The sequence below is a fragment of the Schistocerca cancellata genome, chromosome 2, assembly GCF_023864275.1.
Source record: "Schistocerca cancellata isolate TAMUIC-IGC-003103 chromosome 2, iqSchCanc2.1, whole genome shotgun sequence".
Taxonomy (NCBI): Eukaryota; Metazoa; Arthropoda; class Insecta; order Orthoptera; family Acrididae; genus Schistocerca; species Schistocerca cancellata.
In genome coordinates this window covers 510,761,057-510,785,942 of record NC_064627.1, presented here as the reverse complement: position 1 = coordinate 510,785,942, position 24,886 = coordinate 510,761,057, and positions in this window count along the sequence as shown.

The window sequence follows — 24,886 nt, the reverse complement described above, 5'->3', positions numbered from 1 at the left end:
AATATCTTACAGAACAGACTCAAAATTACTAAAATCGCTGAGCTCACTATAATTAGTGGCGACTCACTCTCTTTACATTGATATCTGTAAGAGTGCAAAAGCTATAGGGGTCAACGTCTGATACTAGTGCATTCCTTCGGCAAAACATTTATACGTTAACAGACAGCAAGTGTAAGTTTTCTGAATTGATGTGACGTGTATCGCGTTCACACTCGCTGTAAATCCACCATAGAGACCACTGAATATTGTGGTAGCAGAGGAGATGTACCTTTAGGCAATAGAATCATGCTATTCTTTTAGGTCTGTCTCGTGTTGCATCTATTAGAAGTTCCTTGGCTGACAGCAATGCAACAGGAATTTCGTTTGTTTGTGAACAAGCAGCTTTAAACATCTACGATAAAATATTTCGAAACTGACGTCTGCTCCACCACCACGCTTGTTGCTGTTCATCTGGACGAAAAAATTGCCTCAAAATCTCTCAAAATGGTGGACGTACTCGCGCACGTTAGGACTCGAAGTGGAATTGTTGGAGAAATTCGACGCAGACCATCTACGAGGACTCGTTCTGTAGCCCGATAATTGCGAAACGAACGTATGAAGTCCTGCAGAGTGCTGGAAGAGGAGGGATAGTTCTTATTTCTGTTGCTGTCTGACACGTCGTATGTAATAAAACTACCGACGTTTCAGTTTCTACTGCAGGCAGCGTTCGTGGGGGTGACACATACGGCGTGATAACACTCCCGAAAGAATTTCATCGAAATGAACTCCGTACGAGAAAGCCTATGCTGCAACGTAAATTTTAATTTCTAAAAGGCAGAGACTCTTATGGCTCTCGATTTTGCTCCACGTATGAAGTTGGGAAATAAATGTTTGGCAGCATTAAACGTACCGGCTTATAGCCATAATGCTCACTGATGATGTGTCCTTCGGCTGCGAGGGTGGGTCCTGAGCTTGTGAGGAGACGCTCGTTTGCCGAGCTGTCAGCGGGTATCTTCTGTAAACACGAGAGGTGGTCTGGCTGGGGGTGCGTGGCTGGAGCAGACAGTGCAGAGAGCTGTTTGCTGGGATTTTCGGAGTGCTGGAGTAGGCACTACGGCGATAGGAGGGATCATATACGATGAGGGCACCGCAGGTGGCAGATTTCGCAACGTATCAACTGACGGCTATCCCAGAATACTACTAAATAACAATAATTCATCGAAATGTGATATCAAAAGCCAACGTACATCCTGGTGATTACTACTTTAATAATAATTGTACTACTAAATTTATGGAAGTTACATCAGCATAATGTTGTTGTTGTTGTGGTCTTCAGTCCTGAGACTGGTTTGATGCAGCTCTCCGTGCTACTCTATCCTGTGCAAGCTTCTTCATCTCCCAGTACCTACTGCAGCCTACATCCTTCTGAATCTGCTTATTGTATTCATCTCTACGATTTTTGACCCTCCACGCTGCCCTCCAGTACTAAAATGGTGATCTCTTGATGCCTCAGAACATGTCCTACCAACCGATCCCTTCTACTAGTCAACTACTATTCTCCCGAATTCTATTCAATACCTCCTCATTAGTTATGTGATCTACCCATCTAATCTTCAGCGTTCTTCTGTAGCACCATATTTCGAAAGCTTCTATTCTCATCTTGTCTAAACCATTTATCGTCCACGTTTTACTTCCATACATGGCTACACTCCATACAAATACTTTCAGAAACGACTTCCTAACACTCACATCAATACTCGATGTTAACAAATTTCTCTTCTTCAGAAATGCTTTCTTTGCCATTGCGCGTCGACATTTTATATCCTCTCTACTTCTACCATCATCACTTATTTTGCCTAAATAGCAAAACTCCTTTACTACTATAAGTGTCTCATTTCCTAATCTAATTCCCTCAGCATCACCCGACTTAATTCGACTACATTCCATTACCCTTGTTTTGCTTTTGTTTATGTTCATCTTATACCCTCCTTTCAAGACACCGTCCATTCCGTTCAACTGCTCTTCCAAGTCCTTTTGCTATTTCTGACAGAATTACAATGTCATCGGCGAACCTCAATGTTTTACTTCTTTTCCATGAATTTTAATACCTACTCCGAACTTTTCTTCGAGGCTACAACCCTGGCTCACTCCATTCCCCACCATAGCTTCCCTTTTATGTCCCTCGACTCTTACACTGCCATCTGGTTTCTGTACAAATTGTAAATAGCCTTTCGCTCCCTGTATTTTACGTCAGCCACCTTCAGAATTTGAAAGAGAGTATTCCAGTCAACATTGTCAAAAGCTTTGTCTACGTCTACAAATGCTAGAAACGTAGGTTTGCCTTTCCTTAATCTTTCTTCTAAGATAAGTCGTAGGGTCAGTATTGCCTCACGTGTTCCAACATTTCTTCGGAATCCAAACTGATCTTCCCCGAGGTCGGCTTCTACCAGTTTTTTCCATTCGTCTGTAAAGAATTCGCGTTAGTATTTTGCAGTTGTGACTTATTAAACTGATAGTTCGGTAATTTCCACATCTGTCAACACCTGCTTTCTTTGGGATTGAAATTATTATATTCTTCTTGAAGTCCGAGAGAATTTCGCCTGTCTCATACATCTTGCTCACCAGATGGTAGAGTTTTGACAGGACTGGCTCTCCCAAGGCTGTCAGTAGTTCTAATGGAATGCTGTCTACTCCCGGGGCTTGTTTCGACTTAGGTCTCCAGTGCTCTGTCAAACTCTTCACGCAGTATCGTATCTCCCATTTTATCTTCATCTACATCCTCTTGCATTTCCATGATATTGTCCTCAAGAACATCGCCCTTGTATAGACCCTCTGTATACTCCTTCCACCTTTCTGTTTTCCCTTCTTTGCTTAGAACTGGGTTTCCATCTGCGCTCTTGATGTTAATGCAAGTGGTTCTCTTTTCTCCAAAGGTCTCTTTGATTTTCCTGTAGGCAGTATCTATCTTACCCCTAGTGAGATAAGCCTCTATATATTTCTTCTGTATGATTGGCTACTATATCTACTTACATGCCCGAAAAGCACGTCGCTCGTATTGGTCGATGTCATCCATCAAACTTGATCTAATAATTGTTGCTTCAGAATTCAAGGCAAAGCGGGAATACGAAACCCTGGTCATCGGCGCTGGTAGGACGTACTTGATAAGCGCATAGAGTGTGGACTGAGTGAGCTCTTATTCAAAACTATGCGCTGTGCCGCAGCGTTTCTTATGTAATTTTGGTATGAACTATACCGGATTTTATTCAAATAGTTTGGCGGTTCCAATTTGGCTAACTTACGTTGCTAAAGATTTCTGTCACTTTATATAACAAAAAATCTTATTGAGTTTGAGCCCATTTTGTAATTTACTAACATTACTTGGACTATCTTTGTATAATTTAGTTTTGTACACAAGATTAATTTTGCTGCTTGCTGTTTAATTGAAGCATTGTGGAATCTTTAATGTAGGCATTTAGGGCATTATGTTTTAAGTTTTATTTACACAGTCTTTTGTAGAACTAGCTTAAGTCATTTGCATCCAACTTAAATAGGTTAAGTAATATTTTTCTGAGGCTTATATAGGGATATTCAAAAAGAAGGAACAGATTTCAAACATTTATTGCTTCCAGACTACAAAATATAGAAACACAACTCCCACGTTCCTGGAAAGAGGAAATTTCAAATTTTTAAGCATTCAATGTGAGCACCAAGTGTTACACGACAAGTATTAAAACAGTGGCTCATTTCCTGAAACACACGATGGAACTGGTGTCTCGTTACCGAATTCACAGCTTCAGCAATGCGATGTCGCGGACTTTCAAGAGTGTCAGGCATAGAGGGGATAGAAATGCGTCTGTCACGTAATCCCACGGATAAATGTCACGAGGTGTTTGGTGTGGACCTGGGGAGTCACCGGCGACGACGTTCATCTTAGAGAAATTCTCGAAGCAAGTCCGACGTTACCTGAATGTCTCCATTCCAGGACGTTGGATTGGAAGACGAGGAGCAGAAGATGAACTTCATCGCCGTTCGCCTCCCAGGGCTCATACCTCACATCTTGTGATTCTCATCTGTGGGGCTGTGTATATACCGCGTTTTTTCCCCAATATACCTGTCACTCTTGAAAGTCTGTGACATTGCACCGGTAAAGGTGTGAATTCGGTAACGAGGAACCAGCTGCTTCATGTGTGGCAGCTAGGAGCCGCTCAGTACTTTAACTTTTCGCAAAACTCTTAGGAAAATTCCTACTCCACGATTGCTTGAGGAGCCAATTTATTTAAGCGAGTGAGATACCGTGATTAGTGTGACAGTTTGCGACCCGACCATACGACCTTACCGTTAGGATTTGCCCATCTTCTCAGGGTGGGAGACAAAGGCTTAGCCGAGTTTTGAGACAAGTGGCAAGCTCACATGACTCACAACTACCATATTTGAGAGGAATACAACGTACGCGTCACCTACAAGTGGTATCATCAAGAAGAGTGGTCAATAGGAAATAAAAGTACTTCAGATGCCGCGCGGGATTAGCCGAGCGGTCTTGGGCGCTACAGTCATGGACTGTGCGGCTGGTCCCGGCGGAGGTTCAAGTCCTCCCTCGGGCATGGATGTGTGTGTTTGTCCTTAGAATAATTTAGGTTAAGTAGTGATAGGTTTAGGACTGATGACCTTAACAGTTAAGTCCCGTAAGATTTCACACACATTTGAACATTTTTTTGTACTACAGATAATGGGATTTCTTGATTTATTTATACTGCTACACAGCAGAAATATATTATAGACACATGCCAAGATGTTCTAATCTCCAGCAAGCTCTAAGCCAGGAAAAGTAGACCAACGACCTGTCGCAAACAAAACGAAAAATTGGTACAAAGTAGACATTGCGGAAAACGGAATAAACCCGAAATAGACTGCCTCAGTCCGCGTGAGCGACAATCTTGATTTGCAAACTTAACAACTATACTAAGCGAGCAGAAGCAATCACGTCACTGTAACAGCTCAGAATGATTTCATAAGAGAGTAAAAGTTTCATGAGGACACCTATCAGTCTGCTGATATGGTAGAAAAAGGAACGAACTGATGCCCTGGAAGCCATTCTTGTCAAACAGAGAGTCATGAAGACCGCTGATTAGCCCAGAAAAGTAGACCACATTCGCTCATCGTAAGCCCGGCATAACGTCACTGTCTCAAAACAGTAATAGTAAATACTCATGCAATATTTATTTTACAGTACACCACTTACAAGCACGAGCCTGTGATTGGCTGCTACTGTTCACCACGAAGTCCTCATAGTGTTTGACGCAGTATATACCTGTCTCGATATTTGGAGGGCGCTTTAACATCTGCTGCCCCCGAATGAACCTGTAGGCAATCATCGACATTCCCGGCCTTCCTTGGTACGAAGGTTATACTGCAGACCATCTCCACACAATGCAGAGCTGTTCAGAGATTACACGACCACAACCCCTTCTACGTAAACGAAAGTGCTCTGATAATACACAGTCTCCGTCCTGGTGAATCTAGCTTGTCATACGGACTACGTCATTCGCCTCCCAGACATGCAACCTGCACGACATCGTCATTACGTGAGCCGCACAACGCTGGTGATGACCACCGGAGTTCGCTAAGATAGCGTTAGCAATTTCCAAGGCCACGACGCTGCAGTGACGACGGCTTGGGTGCCATTACAGAGGAGAATATACGATTGTAAACTTTAATGAATTAATTCTTCTTCCGCTAATGTTGTGTCATTAGCTACCAGGGCGCCCACTGCACTACATACTCGTCATCCCGAAAAGAGTAGAGGCCTCAAACTGGGCCACTATAACATCGTGATTGCTAGTTCGAAAGCCAAAGCCACATTATGAAAATTCGTCGTCATTATATAGCTTTTGATGATCTGTATTTAGTTTAGAAACTGATTACGGCATAATAAATATAAAAGAAATCAATTATAACTGAGGACAATGTACTCCAATTTTCTGAAATTTTTTAGCAGTTACTCAATCATAGCAATATTCTTGAAAGAACCTCTTACCACTACCCCCCCCCCCCCTTATTAAACATCCAGAAAAGCTCAAATTAGCCGGTGAATCCGTCGATGATGGTATAAGGGGTGTGCTGTATAATAGGCCACACTTTCCTACCCGAGTTTTGCGATAATTAAGCCACTCATGCCTTGATCTGACTTAGGGAGCCGCCACGTAGGAATTCTTCCTACCTGTTACATGAAGATGCTCTCATAGTTTTATGTCCACTTGCAGAGCCGTAACAGCGCCGCCGGGTACTGGAAATTCAATACTACTCTCTATGTTTTGCGTAATGAAGTGGGGTGATCAAAACGTTTCCGTTCGAAGGCCGAACAGTCCGGAATCGGTATGCCAATCAGGTAATATCGCCGTGAGCATTCAGGTAATCATCCCAACGACGCACTAGGTCGAAGGTAAAACACGGTGTCAAGATGCCTGAAGAAGACCGTAACTGCCTGCTGCACATCCTCGTCCGGCAGGAATCGTTGACCCATCAAGACCGAAGGAGGACAGATGAGGACCGTAGGGCGGGTGTTCCAGTGTCTCTCGCTTGAGACGGCGTAACTTCTAGATCACGAAATTTGCAACAGGGGGAAGTGAATTATAATGAAATAGGAACACCACTTTTTACCGATTTTTGACAGCCGTCGTGCCCCATGCACGTTCTTCATTCTCCGGTAGATGTATACCGGTGTTTGTTCTTCGACAACCAGGAAAATAGTAACAGCACGTTAGTACTGTTTGGACGCATGTGGTAACAAAGTCAACTTGGTTCACGATTCCCCATTTACCGCAGGCAAGTCGGAAAGACGCGAATACTACACTAATCCCTTGCCTGTATGTCGGTGCTTATATGACAGCATCGGTGTCGCGCTATATTGCATGAACGGTGCAGCAACGACTTCAGACTTATTGATCGCCCCCTTATACAGGGAGTCATCAGGCTCATTTTCTCTATTGTTTCGGCAGATATTTGCAGTTTCGTTTTTGCGAAGAGTAGCTGGAGTCAGCTGAAACAAATATTGTAATTTATGGTATTGTATGTCAACCAGGGACCTAGAAACGACGGAGAGGCTCCGTCCCCGCCGCAGCCGCAGTGGTCCGCAACCCCACGAAGACTACCGCAGTCCTCTTCACCCCTCCGCCGCCCCGCACCGAACCCAGTATTATTGTGCGGTCAGGCTCCCGGTGGACCCCCAGTGAACGTCTCACACCAGACGAGTGTAACCCCTTTGTTTGCGTGGTGGAGTAATGGTGGTGTATGCGTACGTGGAGAACTTGTTTGCGCAGCAATCGCCGACATAGTGTGACTGAGGCGGAATAAGGGGAACCAGCCCGCATTCGCCAAGACAGATGGAAAACCGCCTAAAAACCATCCACAGACTGGCCGGTTCACCGGACCTCGACGCTAATCCGCCGGGCGGATTCGTGCCGGGGACAAGGCGAACAAATATTGCTCTCCACGATTTTCATCCCACGCTCAGAGTCGACGGAAAGCGACGGCTTGCTTCCCGTTACAAGGAAAATGTTTGTTAAATCGGAAGTTTACATACTCGTTCGACAGAGGAGCCCCAAATTAGTCTAGTGCGATACTCGTTTCATGGATATGTATTAATAGGAATAGTAACGCTAGAATAATAACCAGCACCCTAGCAGTGACAGCACTGCCGTGGGCCGTGCTGCTTTCTAGGGTCATGCAGGGGCCCTGCTCATTCGTTACTTGCGTACTAGGCTATTCTTCGTGTTTTGTTGTCGCCCTCTACTCACATCGATAAAACGAATATCGCACTAGATTAATCTGGGACCACTCTGTCGAATTGTGACAGAAAATAAACCGACGCTTTCCGTGGAAACCGGTCGTCGCGTGAGAGGAGTAAGAACGAAATTGCAAATACGTGCTGAAATGTGAGAGAAATTGTGCATGACGAAGCATGGGAGACACACCCTCTAGGCAGAGAATAACAGCGGAACTATCTCATGCTTCGAGCCACACACATATTCGGAAACCTAGTCCGTATGCTCGTACCTTTGGTAACAGTATTCAGTGGGGCACCGTAATGTAATGAACATCTCGAAAAAAGTATAACAAATATGAGACTGGTGTAACATGCTCCATTTCTTCGTTCGACAATATTGTCCCAAAGAAAAGCAAAAAATTGTGTTTCTGTGTGTGTGTGTGTGTGTGTGTGTGTGTGTGTGTGTGTGTGTGGGTGAGTGTGTGTGTGTATGTGTCTGCGTGCGCCTGCATTAGTGGTTATATGTACGAGGAGCGTTCAATATGTAATGCAACACGTGTTTTCTGAAAGCAAGTTGGTGTTATTCAGAAATAGATTGCACCATATTATTCCCCATTCTCCTAGTTACAAAACCATAGTTTGCAACGTACTCCCCGTTCAATGTGATAACTTTACATCCCCTTACTCGCAGAACCTGTATGCCCGCATTTTACAACTGTACTGCTCAACGTAGGAGTCAACGTCTTGCTGCATCAACAATCTCCCCATTATTAACTTACTGTTTCCCGAATCGTAGCCTCCACTGGGCCAAACACATGGAAGTCAGAAGGCGACAGATCCAAGCTGTAGGGTGGATAACGAATAACAGCCCAATGATGTTTTGTGGTCTCCTCTCGGATAAGCTGACTTGAGGCCATGCGTTATCATAGAGAAGGGAAATTCCGTTCGCATTTTTGTGGCGAAGAACACGGTGAATTCGTTTCTTCACTTTCCTCAGAGTTGATGATAGCACCACGAGGGAGGACATCAAACACAATAACCCCTCCAGAAGACACAGTAACCCCTTCAGAGTGCCAGAAGGTGGTGGCGATGAGTTTACCGACTGAGGGTGAGGCTTTGAACTTTTTCCTCGAAGGAAGGTGGTGTGGCTCCATTCCATGGAGTTCCGTTTTGTTTCCGATTCAAAGTGATGAACCCATGTTTTGCCGGTTCGACAATGTTGGACAAAATATTAGGACCAGTCTCGTAAGGTGCAAGCAATTCCCACAGATGTTGCATCCTGGTTTTCCTTTATTTCCCTAAATATGATCAGGCAAATGCAGGGTACGGTTCCTTTCAAGGGCACGGCCGATTTCTTTCCCCATCCTTCCCTAATCCGAGCTTGTGCTCTGTCTCTAATGAACTCGTACTCGACGGGACGTAAGAACTAATCGCCTCTTCCTCCCACAGATGGTCCTTCGTTGCTCTTTATGATCTTCTGTTAGGCGTCGAGGAACCCAGCTGCCACACACCTTTAAGTATCCCAACTGGTGGACAAGTGTGTCAGCGATGATGACAGATGCCTCGGTCAACGACTCAACGTGCTTTTGTTCACTGACTGGTCTCCCGCGACATTCTGCAAGCGTGTTTGAATATCTACAACACTCTGGTTTTCCGCCAAAACGAACTCAACAACAGCTCTCTGCTTGGAATGCTCCTCGCTTATAGACGCCATTTGAATTTATTTAGTAAAAACAGTCGTGGTCATGTATCAGTTACTACTTTTTATTTTTGGATGACCGGTTTTGATCTACTGGGGAGATCTATATTTCTTGGTGATAGTAGAGATCCCTGGCGTGGAGCAGGCCCTTCGGTGCTGGTGTTGAGAACACTTCTGGAGACTACACAGAACGGAACTTCCTGAAACTATAGAGGCTGATGCTGGAATATTGCACAATGTCCCACAAAATATTTCTTATTTTTTTCCAACTGAAACTCTCAGATAAAAAACATGTTGCATTACTTATTGAACGCCTCTCATATCTGAATGTCTGCGTGTGCTGCGTTTAACTCTAACCGAACGACTTGTACATGTCGCGGTCCCTTTTCATGGCTGAGAGCAAACGCCCAAGCGCGCCCTGCAGCCGGGCCATTGCGAAGCCGCAGCCGTGGCCACGTTACCTCCGCGTATCTGCACCGCACTGGCGGGTTAAGTGCCGGACCAGATTTACGGGAGAAGCGCGCAATTAACGGCGCGCGGGTGCCCTCGCAAGCCGGGGTCGCATCATTACCCGTCCGGCCGCGCGGCCCCTGCGCCACATAAAAGCATTACCCCACGAGCGTTACAGGGTAAGCGTGGCCGTTCATCAGTGCCGCACTTTACATTGCAAAAACGCAAATCTGCGGGTTCTCTCCCGCTATCAGCATCGAAAACAACGAGCTGTGTCACTTATCACCACGTTAACACGCAGTACTGCAGTTTTACAGTGCAAAACGTGTGCACTCTTGTTGTGAATTCGGGGAACATGATCATACGCGAGGTACAATGGGGGGTCTGTAACGAGACATGTCGACCAGAAGTAGCATTCTTGCCTCGTGTTGATCAGTTTCTATATTCACCCATCACTTTGTATCGTGCGTCATTTTGAAAAGATAGTACATACTTCAATCAAAAGTCTCTGTGAGGTCCGTATATTGTTTTCTTTCGAGAAGAAAATGAGTCGTTGTAATTTTAAATCGAAAAGCGGTTGTCCCATTTAAATAGACGCATATTGAACTGTACCCTAAACTGAAGTGGAGTGGGTTTCTGGCTGGGAGGGTGCAGACATAGGGCACAATATAACAGATATTCTAAAACCAACCGAATTCAAATAGCAAAATAGAAAAGCAACTTAAAATAAAACGGAACATGTATTCCTCTAGCCCGAAAAGACTCCAAGTATTGCTAAACTAACAACAGCACATTTATCCTTAAAACAATAACGGAAGAATTTCAAATCCAGAACAAATTCCGTCATGCCCTATGTGACTGAATCGGGCAAAAACATAAGCATTTACAATGTTGGAGCTTAGTCGTATCCAGGAATAATAAATGTAGGGATTCTTGAGTTTCTCCCGGCGTATTTGATAGTCAAAATATCCACGGGTGTACTGCCGGTCTACGGTGTCCAACCGGCACTGTAGACCGTGCAGTACACCCGCGGATATCTTGATTAATAAATGTAGGACTTACAGTGTCAAAGAATACTAAACCTTAATCAGCGTTAGTAAATATGACATCTAACTAAACATTTGTGTACTGTTAATTCCATTACCAGACAACTAAAACACCGCTACCAAACGCTACCAAACTAGCCTCACTTATGTCGGAATAACTTCTCAAACAATAACAATACTTCATTCACATAAAATCAACAATAAAATCTTAATCCAACACGAGTTAGCCACAGACTCAATCACACAGAATCAATAGCACAGTAAGCTGTTAAAGACACTTGAGTATCCATACTGACTTAGATTCACAGCGATAAACAATCAATATCTGCGCAATATAATAAAGAAGCCCCCAGCTTCTAATGACACTATTATGCTTTCTCCTCCTCACAACACACACTGTCGCACACCGCATGTGCCATAAATAACAAAGAACTTCGTTGGTGCCCAAATTTAAATTTTCCCGTGCTGTGTCTCATTTGCGATATAATCATACAGACTGCCAAGAGATATCCGTACGATCATTTTCTGCACGGTACATGGCTTTCGGGGAATGGGCAACCACGTCAACGATGATATCACAGCATCTATCAAACGGATTAGTGCTTGCGGGTAGCCCCGTATTCACAATCGCTGTGTTCACCGTCACAGGCGGTGCACCGTGGCACAGAGAAGACGCCTTCCAGATTCTCTGCGGTGGAAGGGCACGAAGAATGGAAGCAGGACTGTCACAGACTGATGTGGAACGCTGGCTTAATGTAAACCATTCTGTTGTTCCTCGGACAGAGACCGACACTGTGTCGCGAAGACCTGGGTAGAGCCGACCATGTGTGACATCAGAAAGAGAGTACCATTATCTGGCTACAAGTAGTTGAACAAGTGAACAAGCTACTAAGAGGTCATAGAACGTGACTCATATCTTACCGTACAAACCAGCATCAATTTATATTATCGCTTTGTAACTGTCGAATGTAGAAGACCATACTCAAATACGAGGGTTGTCCAGAAAGCAAGTTCCGATTGGTCGCAAAATGGAAACCACTGGGAAAATCAAGTAAAGCTTTACAGAGATGTATTGGGCAGTGTCTCTAGTATGCCCGTCGATCGTGTCGCGTCTCTCGTTTCAGTTTTGAGTGAACAATGAGCACGTTAAGATGCGTAGGTAACAGCGTCTCTCGCCAAGTATGAGGGCCTGTTTAGAGATTTCACCTGTGTTATGCAGCCCACATAACACAACTGTCGAGTAGTTCCTTCTTCATGCCACTTCTCGGCCGCACACTGCAGGGACAATGAAGACGCTCCTGCAGCATTTCCGATGAGAATTGTTTAATCACCCACAATACAGTCCGTAATTGGCTCCCACTGAATCTCATCTCTGCTCACAAGAACCGTTGGCTATGAAGACAAAATTTTTCCACAGACAAAGAGCTGCAGACCAGTGCAGCTAACTGTCCGAAAACTAAGGCGGTTCTTTCTATCACGATGATATTGGAAAGTTGATATAACACTTCGACAAAACTCGAAGTTGGAGCGGCGATTATGTGGAGAACAAGGTGGAAGGTGTACCTAACTGCTGCAAATAAAACGTTTCTGGTTATCACTATGGTTTCCATTTCGCGACCGACAACACTCGTAATTATTCGAAAAACTGTTCCCTTACAAGGATAAAAAAAATGGTTCAAATGGCTCGGAGCACTATGGGACTTAACATCTATGGTCATCAGTCCCCTAGAACTTAGAAATACTTGAACCTAACTAACCTAACGACAACACACAACACCCAGTCATCACGAGGCAGAGAAAATCCCTGACCCCGCCGGGAATCGAACCCGGGAACCCGGGCGTGGGAAGCGAGAACGCTACCTCACGACCACAAGCTGCGGACGGTTACAAGGATCCATTACGTCGTTAACATAGCAGGAAGGCTAAAGAAAGCGAGCTAAGAGAAATTAATTTTAATTAATTTGTAGGAAGGTTCTATGGGACCAAACTTCTGAGGTTCGACTGCACACACATTCATGCCCGACGGAGGACTATAACCTCCGAAGGGAGAAGGGAGAGGGAGGGGGGCCGCGCCAACCGTGACAAGACGCCCTAGACCACGCGGCTATCCCGAGGGGCCCCTAAGAGGAAGACAGTGTTTTCGATCACCTTGACAATGCTATACCATCATCCGAAATGGTCGAAGTTTTCCCAAATACAATATTTGGTCAAAACAATGTTATTGGAAAACTTTACTATATTGGATTATTTGCAGAGGTTCTTGAGACACATAGAAGAGCCGCATATTTGTCCATAGCTTATACATCTGGAGACATTACGAGAAAGGAGCGATGTATCACATAGAGCCTTACAAATTTCCGAGAGCGCAATTCCAGTACGTATATGGAAAAATATTACTTTCTCCAAATCATACCACTCGTAGTGACCAGGAGAGCATAATTGGATTCAAAGTCATAAAGAGTTGTATCGGTAGTCTTTCTTTCCATACGGCATTCACGACAAGGGTTTGAAAATGAAAAGAATTCTAAAACATGACCTGCTCATAGCCACGACTGGGCGGTGGCTTGCCAATTCCTTTTAAGTCTTAACGTTTTTGATCTCCAGTTGACTTAGACTTTTCCTTTAACAGAAAATAGTGAATTTGACTTCATTGGCCTTGCAGCTCATACGAAGATCCTATTAATATTCACTTCTGATCTTTCTATAATGAAGCATTATCCTCATCCTTGTACCTATGATTCAGTTGACCTGGTCGTCAGTCCCATAAATTTCACTTTATACTGGTACGTGCTCATCATACTTCACTGGAATTCCCACTCGTAGCGGACACCAACAAGTCTGTAGAATACTTCCAAAACGGAAATCATCTTCAGTACTTTATGTAAACATAATATTGTTCCAGTTTATGAAATGTAACTACTTTTTTATCAGCATAACGTAAAAGAGTGTTTCTTATTCGCCAGCAATATCGGTTACTGATTGATAACTTAAAGGTCAGCTAATCTGTAGCCACAGAAATAGTACGACGTCGGATAGTCTTACATGGAGAGATTTAGGAAGAAATAGACACGTGACGCATGCCAGTGTAAGAAAATTTATGAAATACAACTCATCACGTGAACGAATTGTGACAGGTGAGCAAAAGAGTATTTAAACAATTAAAGGGCAAAACTTGCCACTTGTCGAATTGTTGAAGTCTTGTGAATAAATTAAAACTCATCCATAGTCACTCAAATCGCTATGAGAGGATGTTGGTGGGAGAAGTTTGGTACTTCTCTAGTATGCCCGTCGATCGGGGCTTGTTGCTCTTTTCAATTCTGAGTGAACAATGAAAACGTAAAAATGGCTTGAAAATAGTGTTTCCCGCCAAGTACGAGGGTCTGATGGTAGATTTCGCCTGATGTGCAGCCCACATAACAAAGCTGTCATGTGTTTCGTTCTTCATGACAATCCTAGGCCGCGCTAGGCAGGGTCAAAGAAGATGCTGTTTCTAAAGTCCATAATGCAGTGTTACAAGTAGCTTTCGTTGAACAAACATCAGGAATTATTATTGTTGTGAATTACTTCTCTGAAAGGTGTAAAAGCACAATACAGACGATAATCGAAAGATTGTCGACGGTATCTTATGAAACAAGTTGAGGAAAATACACATGTCCAGGAACGTCATTCAACGTGTTTGCAGAGGTCTCAAGTTACTGGGAACCCCGCCTACGCGAGACTGCACGCTGGTGGACTGTAAACGGAAGTTTTCACCATTGGGCTTGGGTTGTCTGTGATTCACTGACTGCAGCTGATCATCAACATCTCCAGCGGAGAAGACTGACATGACTACTGCAAAGGTGAGTGTCTCATCCTGTAATTTTTATGTTCTGTAGCATAGTTGGATGGTGGTTTCCGACGTCGATAAGTATTCACGGTTTGCTTTTCATCTATTGACATCTGCCCGATCTGTGTTTTGGTACTTAAAACGAGGTGAACGGGTCGTCCAACGTGCTGGAACTACATTCGTCGACGATCCGATAGTGGAATGTCGTCCGATAATTCCGTCGTTACTTCACGACTATGCGTGATGTAGTTATTACCTGTCAGTTGTGGAAGAAGCATATGGAAACCAGTGAAGCTACTGAGTTCATGACCAGCCCGCAACTGGCTTGCAAACTTCATGATTTTGTTAATTACTGTTTAGGATATAATTAGCCCCTTACTTGCAAGTAAGATCGCATTTTACATTATTAGCGCTGCAATGTTCCCACTCTGGCTAGCAGAGGCAGTTGGCCATCTGGCGCTTTCAGAGACAGTGGCATGAGGTGCCGATTCAAATGGTTCAAATGGCTCTAAGCACTATGGGACTTAACATCTGAGGTCATCAGTCCCCCAGACTTTGAACTACTTAAACCTTACTAACCGAAGGACATCACACACATCCATGCCCAAGGCAGGATTGGAACCTGCAACCGTAGCAGCAGTGCGGTTTCGGACTACTGAAGCGCCCAGAATCGCTCGGCCACAGCAGCCGGCGGTGCCGATTCAGAAATAGCTCTTGACGTCAGCAAAGAAATACATAGGGAAAGTACCTTTGTTCTGGCATGAACTAATTGTTATTAATAAATGTTTGCTAAAAAAATTTGCCTTTTGCCGCTCAGCAAGTAGAGGGAGCCTACAGGTCATAAACTGAATCTTTCAGTAATTTTACAACGCCACGAAACGTTGATATTAATAAATAAATGAACAAATTTGGCATAACCGAAGATGTACAATCTTATATGAACTATACCAACTGCACACTCAAGTTACAGACTGTGCGCTGATGTCGGCAGCCGTCGAAAGGATGCCTTTCGATCCACTCATGCGGTAAACCATGCCCTCGTGCCGTTAATAGTTAGGTAATTATCAGTGTGAAGTAGTTCATTTTAAAGTGTTTCTTGAAAAAATGCACCATACTTGCAATCTGTGTATAAATTATTTACACAAAAAACTTTCTTCCCATTTCATTACGCAAAGAATAGACAGTACCGTTGAAATACAGAATCCGACGGCACTGTTACGGCTCCGCAAGGGGGCATAGAAATACGAGAGCACATAACAGGTAGGAAGAATTCATACGTGGTGGTTCACCAAGTCAAGTCAAGGAAGGAGTGGCTTACTCATCGCAAAACTCGGGTGGAAGGGGCGGCCTTTTGTACTGTACGCCCCTTATACTACCATCTACGGATTCACCGGCTAAATTGAGCATTTCTGGAGGTTTAGTACTGGTGGTGGGTGGAGCTTTTCAACAATATTATTATGTGTCAGTAACTAATATAAATTTAGAAAATTGGGGTACATTGTTCTCAGCTACGATTGATTTCTTTTGTGTGTATTATGTCATAATGAGTTGCTAAGTTAAATATTAATCATCGAGGGCTCTATAATGATGATGAACTTTTGTAATGACGCTCTGGATTTTGAACTAGCAATCACGATGTGTTGGCCCAGCGTGAGGCCTCTACTGTTGGGATGACGAGTGTGGAGTGCAGAGGAGCAGACCATAGGGCGCGCTGGTCGCTAATGACACAACATCGGCGGAAGAATAATTTATTCATTGAAGTCTACCGTCGTACATTCTCCGCGGTGTGCGACTCACGTAATGACAATGTCGTGCAGGTGTCATATCTGGGAGGCGAATGGCGTAGCCCATACGACAGGCTACATCGACCAGGACGGAGACTGCGAATTATCAGCGCACTTTCGATTATGTCGAAGGGGGTGTGCTCGTGTGATCTCTAAGCAGTTCTGCCTGATGTGGAGATGGTCCGCAGCATAGTCCTCGTACCAAAGAAGGCCGGGAAAGTCGATAATTGGTACCAGTTAGGCCAAAAGAGGTTAACGCGCCTTGCAAATAGTGCGACAGGTGTATAGTGCGTCAAACACCATGATTTCACCTCAGCAAGCCATTCGCGGGAGTTTCCAATTCTTTTCATCACTGGTTGCGAGGTTAGCAGCTCACAGCGACCAGACAGGTGCCATTCTCGGAGGCGGAGGTCATCGTGGTGAACAGGCTCGTGACAGTAAGTGATGAACTGTAATATAAATATTGCTTCAGTATTTATTATTGCAGTGACGTTATGTCGGGTTAGCGATGAACAGATGTGGTCTACTTACTGGGCTACTGCCAATACTGGCAGTATTGTGTATGGAAAGAAATTGCCTCTTTAACCTTGACGAAACCTGCACAACTACGACTGCAAATATCTTAGAATTAAATGTGTGGTATTTCTCCATCTGAATGTCATAGAATTGGTAGTGTTTCAGTTGAGGAAAGTCTCCCTCCTTCACTATTTCTGTAGAAAGGAGGACGTTCTTCAGGACCGGATACCAGGAATCTCCACTTGCAAGACTAGAATGGAGTTATTTATTAACAGTTGAGCGCATCTCGTAGGTTATCGTGTCGAAAGATTTTTAACTATCACGTACATAACAGGTACGAAATTCCAGTCAAATCGGTCGCAAATAAACTAAGGCAGCGAATGAAGTTTCATGTTTGATTAGGCTGTAGATAAACACCAGGAGAACTCTTCGGAAAATATCAAACAGTAATTCATCCTAAAAGACTAATAATGCAATGAATTCGTAAGTAACTGGCATTAGAAAGTAACTGTTTATATGAAATATGTGTCGCTAAGGTACTGTAAACACACTCATAAAAATTAGTGTAAGTTTTGGAGTCAGTAAAGTGTGCAATAATAATGACTCTTGAACAGACCGACACAATGCATGCTGCCTCTTATATTGAAACAGAGAAAATCACTCACGTGCGACCACCAGCCGATTACATTAACACTCTGCGAAGGGTTAGGCCGCATGTTAGGCGTACAAGTCATTCAAGCCGTACCTCGGAGTGGTATTTTCGTAATATTATCTATTTTAATGTCAACTTGCATGTATGTTTGTCACATACGAACAGACAGATTTTTTTCGTTGTTTCATAAACGGTTGTTTTTTATTTCTGACGCGTTATGGGAATTCCTTTTCTCTCCCGTATTGCAGATTTCTTGTTGGTCAAAGACATACTACTCATGATTCAGTAAGGCTGAGTAAAACTAGTGACTGTCGGATTGAACTGAAGCTTGAAGGGAAGCACATCATCTTAGCCTCTCATGTAAACGACTGAGAGCTGAAATGGTAGAACAAAGAGCCGCCGGCTCAAGCACTTGTGCTGGGAATGCTACTTGCGACGGATCTAGCCGCCGCTGCTAGAGCACAAGGTGGAGAGATTTAACTTACGTTGCAGATGCACATACAGTTTTACTATTTTAGCGAAATGAAAAGAAATGAAATGGTGGTATGGCATTTGTCTGGGAGGCCCCTATCGGGGGGTGTTCGGTCGCTGAGTTGCAAATCTTATTTTAGGTGACGCCACAATGGGTGACCTGTTCGTCGGCTATGATGAGATGATGATGAGAACAACACAACACGCAGTCCACGAGCGGAGAGAATCTCCAACCCGGCCGGAAATCGAACATAATAGGCAAACACGTTAATACTGAGCTCAGCAGGAGGACTGAGCGAAATTACTTAAAATGATTGCTCTTATTAATAAGTAGAGTTTCTTTCTTTCGTCGGCTTACCCCAAACCCACGTGATCGTAAACCAGCTAGTTGTCCATCGCAGTTTCTTGCTCGTTCATTACATAAATGCAGTTCTCAGCAAATGTTTTATCATGCTGTGTTTCTATACATGTAATGTTTTCTAAATTAACATTCCAAGACGTTGACTGGCGATTCCTGGCTTATTAACTTACGTGAATTCACTTGCCCTAGCTGTGGTCACTTCTCGGCCAAGTATATAGTGACTGTTTCGCAGGTTGTTTTATTGAAATGGGTGGCATGCTCATAACTTCCTGTAGAGGAAATTCTTGGTGCCAAGTGAACACCAAGGTAGGTACTGATTACTGCTGACGGAATCCGTGATTTTACGAGATAGGGATGTTCTCTCACATGACATAGGAATTAATGGTTATGTGAAACATTTTAGAGGTGCTCTTATTTTGTTAACTCTGGAAAAACAGACCTTCTGTGGGTAGAAGGCGAGGAACAATCTCAAGGATCGCTTTATGGTATTATCTGAATATTGTATATCTTGTAGCTCCCGTTATTAACCACATATTTTTGAATATTCAATTTTAGGGAAAATCCTTGACTTTATTGAAAGAGGATTCCTTTGTTCCGGAACACTTCGTCGCAGAACGTGCTATGTGTGAGATGTGATGAACATGTGTACTCTTAGTTCAAATTACTTCGAATATCAGTGGTTGCGTAGAATAATGCTTCCGTATTTTCCTTTTCTTGGATATCATCAACTTGTATATTTGTATTAAAGACTAATTTTGTACTTGTTACTGGTTTCGAAGCGTCTAGCGATTAAACATCGGACGGTACATACTTATTCCATGTTATGAACACTGTGGGAGACATGTAGCTGTGACAAGAAGAAAAAACGAAATATGTAAGGGCTGAATATGGCGACAATTATACACAAAACGAGGTCGATTTAGTTACATTACTAATAACCGTAAATAATGCAGCTAAATCGGTCCCAAAATGTGACTAATTCTCTCCATGTTCAGTGCTCACACGTTTCGCCACAGCTACACAACCATCACACTGCTGCAAACATGCAATAAATATTTAACATCTGATGATGGATAGCGAGGCAACTCGAAACTGGTAACGGAAAATAAAAATTGGAGAATAAAACAAAAGGCGCCTAATTGCAACAACTTCTGAAAACTTACTTCAATAGGCGCAAGTATTAAAAAACACACCGTCAAAACCCATCTAGTCCATTGCACGATCACTAGTAATAGTGTACAGTGCACCATCGCTTGTCTTTCAGCTTTATGTTTCATTGTGAAACAGGCTACGAACAAGACTAGTGATAGGTGGGAACTATCTCTAGGAGGCTGCTAGGATCTTTAAAGCGCAGTTAGATGTAGAACAATAGAACGGATGGTATGCTTGTTTTTCTGCAGTCATAAACATCCGTATGTACGCTTTTATTTAGATAATTTTAAATGAATTCAGTTACACTTAGCCACTCACCGTTTCTCAAGTACAACATACGTTACAAGTCAGATGTGCTTGCAAACTTCATTATGAATCCCTTCCACTTAAATAATCAATCTTAAATGATCTTGTATATTCAATATCAGGCAGATGTGGTTGCATTATTCTTTATCATTTTGTTGTCCTTCTGTATGCAACATCAGTCAGATAAACTCATATAAACCGCAAGCCTGATAAATTTTAAGATTAAAAATAAACCTCCTTATCAGCAAGTAAATTTTAGTGTTCGTTTCCAATAATTTTGTTGTAGCTAAAATTTTGTAATTTGCGTATAACTTGGATTTCACACACAATTAGTAATTAATCTAATCCAAAAACGACGTGAACTGCCGTAACAGTGCAGGGTCATGTCAGAATACAAATACGTACCTTCGTCCATCACTGTTATAGCCACATTTGGGCAACAAACATTTATGAAGCGTGACAGTGCAACAGTCGCAACGGTGGAATTATCAATAGTATTCGAAAATTCTTTACTGTCAATTATTTCTGAAAAATGTAATAATAATTAACAAATCTGTATAGTGATTGTCACCATGTGTAGGCACGTAGTACGATTACCGTCGTTTGTCGATCGAGTAAGGATATTTGAAACGAAAAATATAAAAGGATTGTGGTTTGCAGAGCGTTTAACATTGTAGTGAATGAAACGTAAGTCTTAGCTGCTATCGAGAAGGAAATTAAGAAAACAACTTTTCGGCCACTATCACATATGGTACTCATCAGGTATGTAATAACGTAGTCTGGTGTACGCCATACTAAACAGATACTAATAAATTTTGTTACTTCCCGATTTATACTACCTCCTCATGTGTAATTAAATTGAGCTAGATGGTACAGTGGTTTTACTTATAAATTCCACCTGCAAGCACAAACGACTTTATGGCAAATCATAAGAAATAACGTCTTGGTCCCTGTGGATCCATCTACAGTAGTAGTTGTTTAAAATTTAGTTGAAGTTATCTGCTGACACGGGCCCATATGCAACATTTCATTATTATCATTTTTATGCAGCTTGCATACATGCAACGCTCATTCTCCTGCTGTGTGGTTCACGGGTCAGCGTACCAATGACCTACATCTACATACATACTCCGCAAACCACAGTATGGTGCCTGCGGTGGGTAGCGCGTACAGTTACTAGTCGTTTCCTTTATTGTTCTACTTGTGAACAAATTAAGGAAAAAACGACTATCTGTATTACACCGTACCTCTCTAATCTTATTTCATGGTCTTTATGCGTTTGTACGTTGGCGGCAGTACAATCGCTTTGCAGTCAGCCTCAAATTCCGGTTCCCCAAATTTTCTCAAAAGTGTTCGACGAAAAGAGTGTCGTCTTCTCTCCAGGTATTCCAATTTGAGTTCTTGAAGCATCTCCTTAACACATGTAGCTCGAACGTACCGGTAACAAATCTAGCAACCCACTTCTGGACTGCTTCGATGTCTTCCTTTAATCTGACATGGTGTGCACCATAAAAATTCAAACAGTAGGCACCAGAGGACCGCAATGGTTTTCTACATGCGAGCTCCTTTACAAATGAACCACACCTGCCTGAATACACCCAATTAACCTCTGTTACTCGCTATCCACTGTATTCAACCTTTGCTCAGCTTGCCCACCATAACTAGTACTCAATGTGATTGACCACGGTTTTATTTAGTGCAAGAGTATGAACGTGATTTAAGCATACGATTCAGTATTGTTCAGTCGACGTGCCCATTCCTAATCGTTTCCCATGTACGTAAGTAATATGGTGGATGGACCTGTTACAGTATCCTAGCACATCTCTTTGAGTAGTGAATTTACTGAATGTGTTGCAAATTGTTTATGCATAGATTTTGGCGCTAAGAAAATGAATTCTCACTGGAAAGATATACAGATCCTATCCGTCACGCAAATGATTTCAAATCACGTAAACCATTGCTAGACCCAGCCATTTAATCTTTCAGCCGAGAGGTCAGGATACTGTACTTTTAGTGTGGAGACCGATGATTTCCAAATTTCTGATGGAAAATAGGAATGAACAACGTGGGTGAACCTAAAGCTGCTTATGATGCGTTCCCTTCCTTGACTGCTCGCATGAGCGTGGGTTTTTCTACCAAATATTGTGCTAATCCATTTGATGCTAGTAGATGACATCTTATCAAATGAAGTAATTGGATTATAGAACACTATCATCATTATATTAAGACGAGCCATTAATCAGAGTGTGGTACATGTTCGGAAAGGCACCCGAGCCTATGAGCTCCCCATGGCGGTTTCCTAGGAAGTGGAGTCAGAAAACGAATAACACACATCTCTCAGTATGTATTCACATTCTGAATCTTCCCAGGACCAAGAGCTAAGACATGGTACATTTAAGGTTTACGTGGTTAATAATCTCCATACCTTGAGCCCGAAAGGATGTGAGAGTTTATAAAATAGTGTAAATGTATTACAATTGCTTATAAACGTATTGTTCGTAGTTTTTCTAATAGCTATGTCCACAGACACCATAATTTTCTTCAGATAAGTTTTCTCGTGTGAAGTTTTTTAAATAAAATAAGTTAGGTTTTTGAACAACATGTTTCAAGCCCCAGGCCATTATGAAGAGACACAACACAAAAATTATGTTATGTGCATACATCTACATCTCCATCTACATGGATACTCTGCAAATCACATTTAAGTGCTTGGCAGAGGGTTCATCGAACCACCTTCACAATTCCAATCTCGTATGGCGCGCGGAAAGAATGAACACTTAACGTACGAGCTCTGATTTCCCTTATTTTATCGTGGTGATCGTTCCTCCCTATGTAGGTCGGTGTCAACAAAATATTTTTGCATTCGGAGGAGAAAGTTCGTGATTGGAATTTCGTGAGAAGATTCCGTCGCAAAGAAAAACACCATTCTTTCAATGATGTCCAGGCCAAATCGTGTATCATTTCTATGACACTCTCTTTCATATTTCGCGATAATACAAAACGTGCTGACTTTCTTTGAACTTTTTCGATGTACTCCGTCAGTCCTACCTGGTAAGGATCCCACACAACGCAGCAGTATTCTAAAAGAGGGCGGACCAGCATAGTGTAGGCAGTCTCCTTAGTAGGTCTGTTACATTTTCTAAGTGTCCTGCTAATAAAACGCAGCCTTTGGTTAGCCTTGACCACAACATTTTCTATGTGTTCTTTCCAATTTCAGTTGTTCGTAATGTAATACCTAGGTATTTAGTTGAATTTACGGCTTTTAGATTAGACTGATTTATCGTTTAACCGAAGTTTAACGAGTTCCTTTTAGCACTCATGTGGATGACCTCACACTTTTCGTCATTTAGAGTCAACTGCCACTTTTCGCAGAATTCAGATATTTTTTCTAAAGTTTGTTTTGATCTCCTCATGACTTTATTAGTCGATAAACGACAACGTCATCTGCAAACAACCGAAGACGGCTGCTCAGATTGCCTCCTAAATCGTTTATATGGATAAGTAACAGCAAAGGGCCTGTAACACTACCTTGGGGAACGCCTGAAATCTCTTCTGTTTTACTCGATGACTTTCCGTCAGTTACTACTAACTGTGATCTCTCTGACAGGAAATCGCAAATCCAGTCACATAATTGAGACGATATTCCATAAGCACGCAATTTTACTACGCGCCGCTTGTGTGGTAGTGTCAAAAGCCTTCCGGAAATCCAGGAATACGGAATCGATCCGAAATCCCTGGTCAATTGCACTCAGCACTTCATGTGAATATAGAGCTAGTTGTGTTTCACAGAAACAATGTTTTCTAAACCCATGTTGACTGTGTGTCAATAGACCGTTTCCTTCGAGGTAATTCATAATGTTCGAACACAATATGTGTTCTAAAGTCCTGCTGCATATCGACGTTAACGATATGGGCCTGTAATTTAGTGGATTACTCCCACTACTTTTCTTGAATACTGGCGTGACCTGTGCAACTTTCCAGTCTTTTGGTACGGATCTTTCGTCGAGCGAACGGTTGTATATGATTGTTAGGTATGGAGCTAATGCATCAGCATACTCCGAAAGGAACCTAATTCCTATACAGAGCGGTATGAACCACAGAACAACGTGTAGTGTCCCTTAAAATTAATACTTGACAGTCATAGTAGGTGCAGGCACAGTAATCACAATATACCAAGTTCTGTGCGTAAAACGAAAAGAATTTCAACCCACATGCGGGTTTTGCTACTGCACCAGCAAATGTAGGTAATCACATACTTCGAGGTAAACTGACACGCGGCGTGGTCACTTAGTACCACAGCACACGCGCGGGCTAAGTGTGTAGCCCAGCAAGTAAAAAATTCAATTTCAACAATTGGTGCGCTACAATGTCGCCGTTTCACGTATTCCTCAAGTATGAACCACAGTTCTCGCTAGTAGCGTGGCGCAAAGAAGTGTTAATGAATCGTCGTTGAAGTCTGTGGGGTACGTCTGTAGCCCGTGCGACCGTTCGTGGAACCTACATGTCTGATTTCTCAGGTTGTGAAACTGGGGTAAATATCATACAACAACTGTAACACATACTACAAAAGCATTATGCATGAAAAGAATTGTCATTTTTACGCATTTTTGTAGTTAGAGTCATTTATTATACTTTAAAATTTTATTTTTAGACGGCGGGTTCTATAAATGAGGTGGATCAAAAGATTCAGAGATGGGTATGGGAGGATGACGAAGATGGTGACGTTTTGAGAGAAAGTGAGGAGGAAGAAGGGCTGTGGAACAAAATGTCCCCCCTGTCTCCTCACGATTCTGGTACGGAACAGGAAAGGGGGGAAGAGGATGCTGATGAAGACATACCTGTGTCGGCTTTGACTACCTTTCAATCTTGTAATGGCACGAAA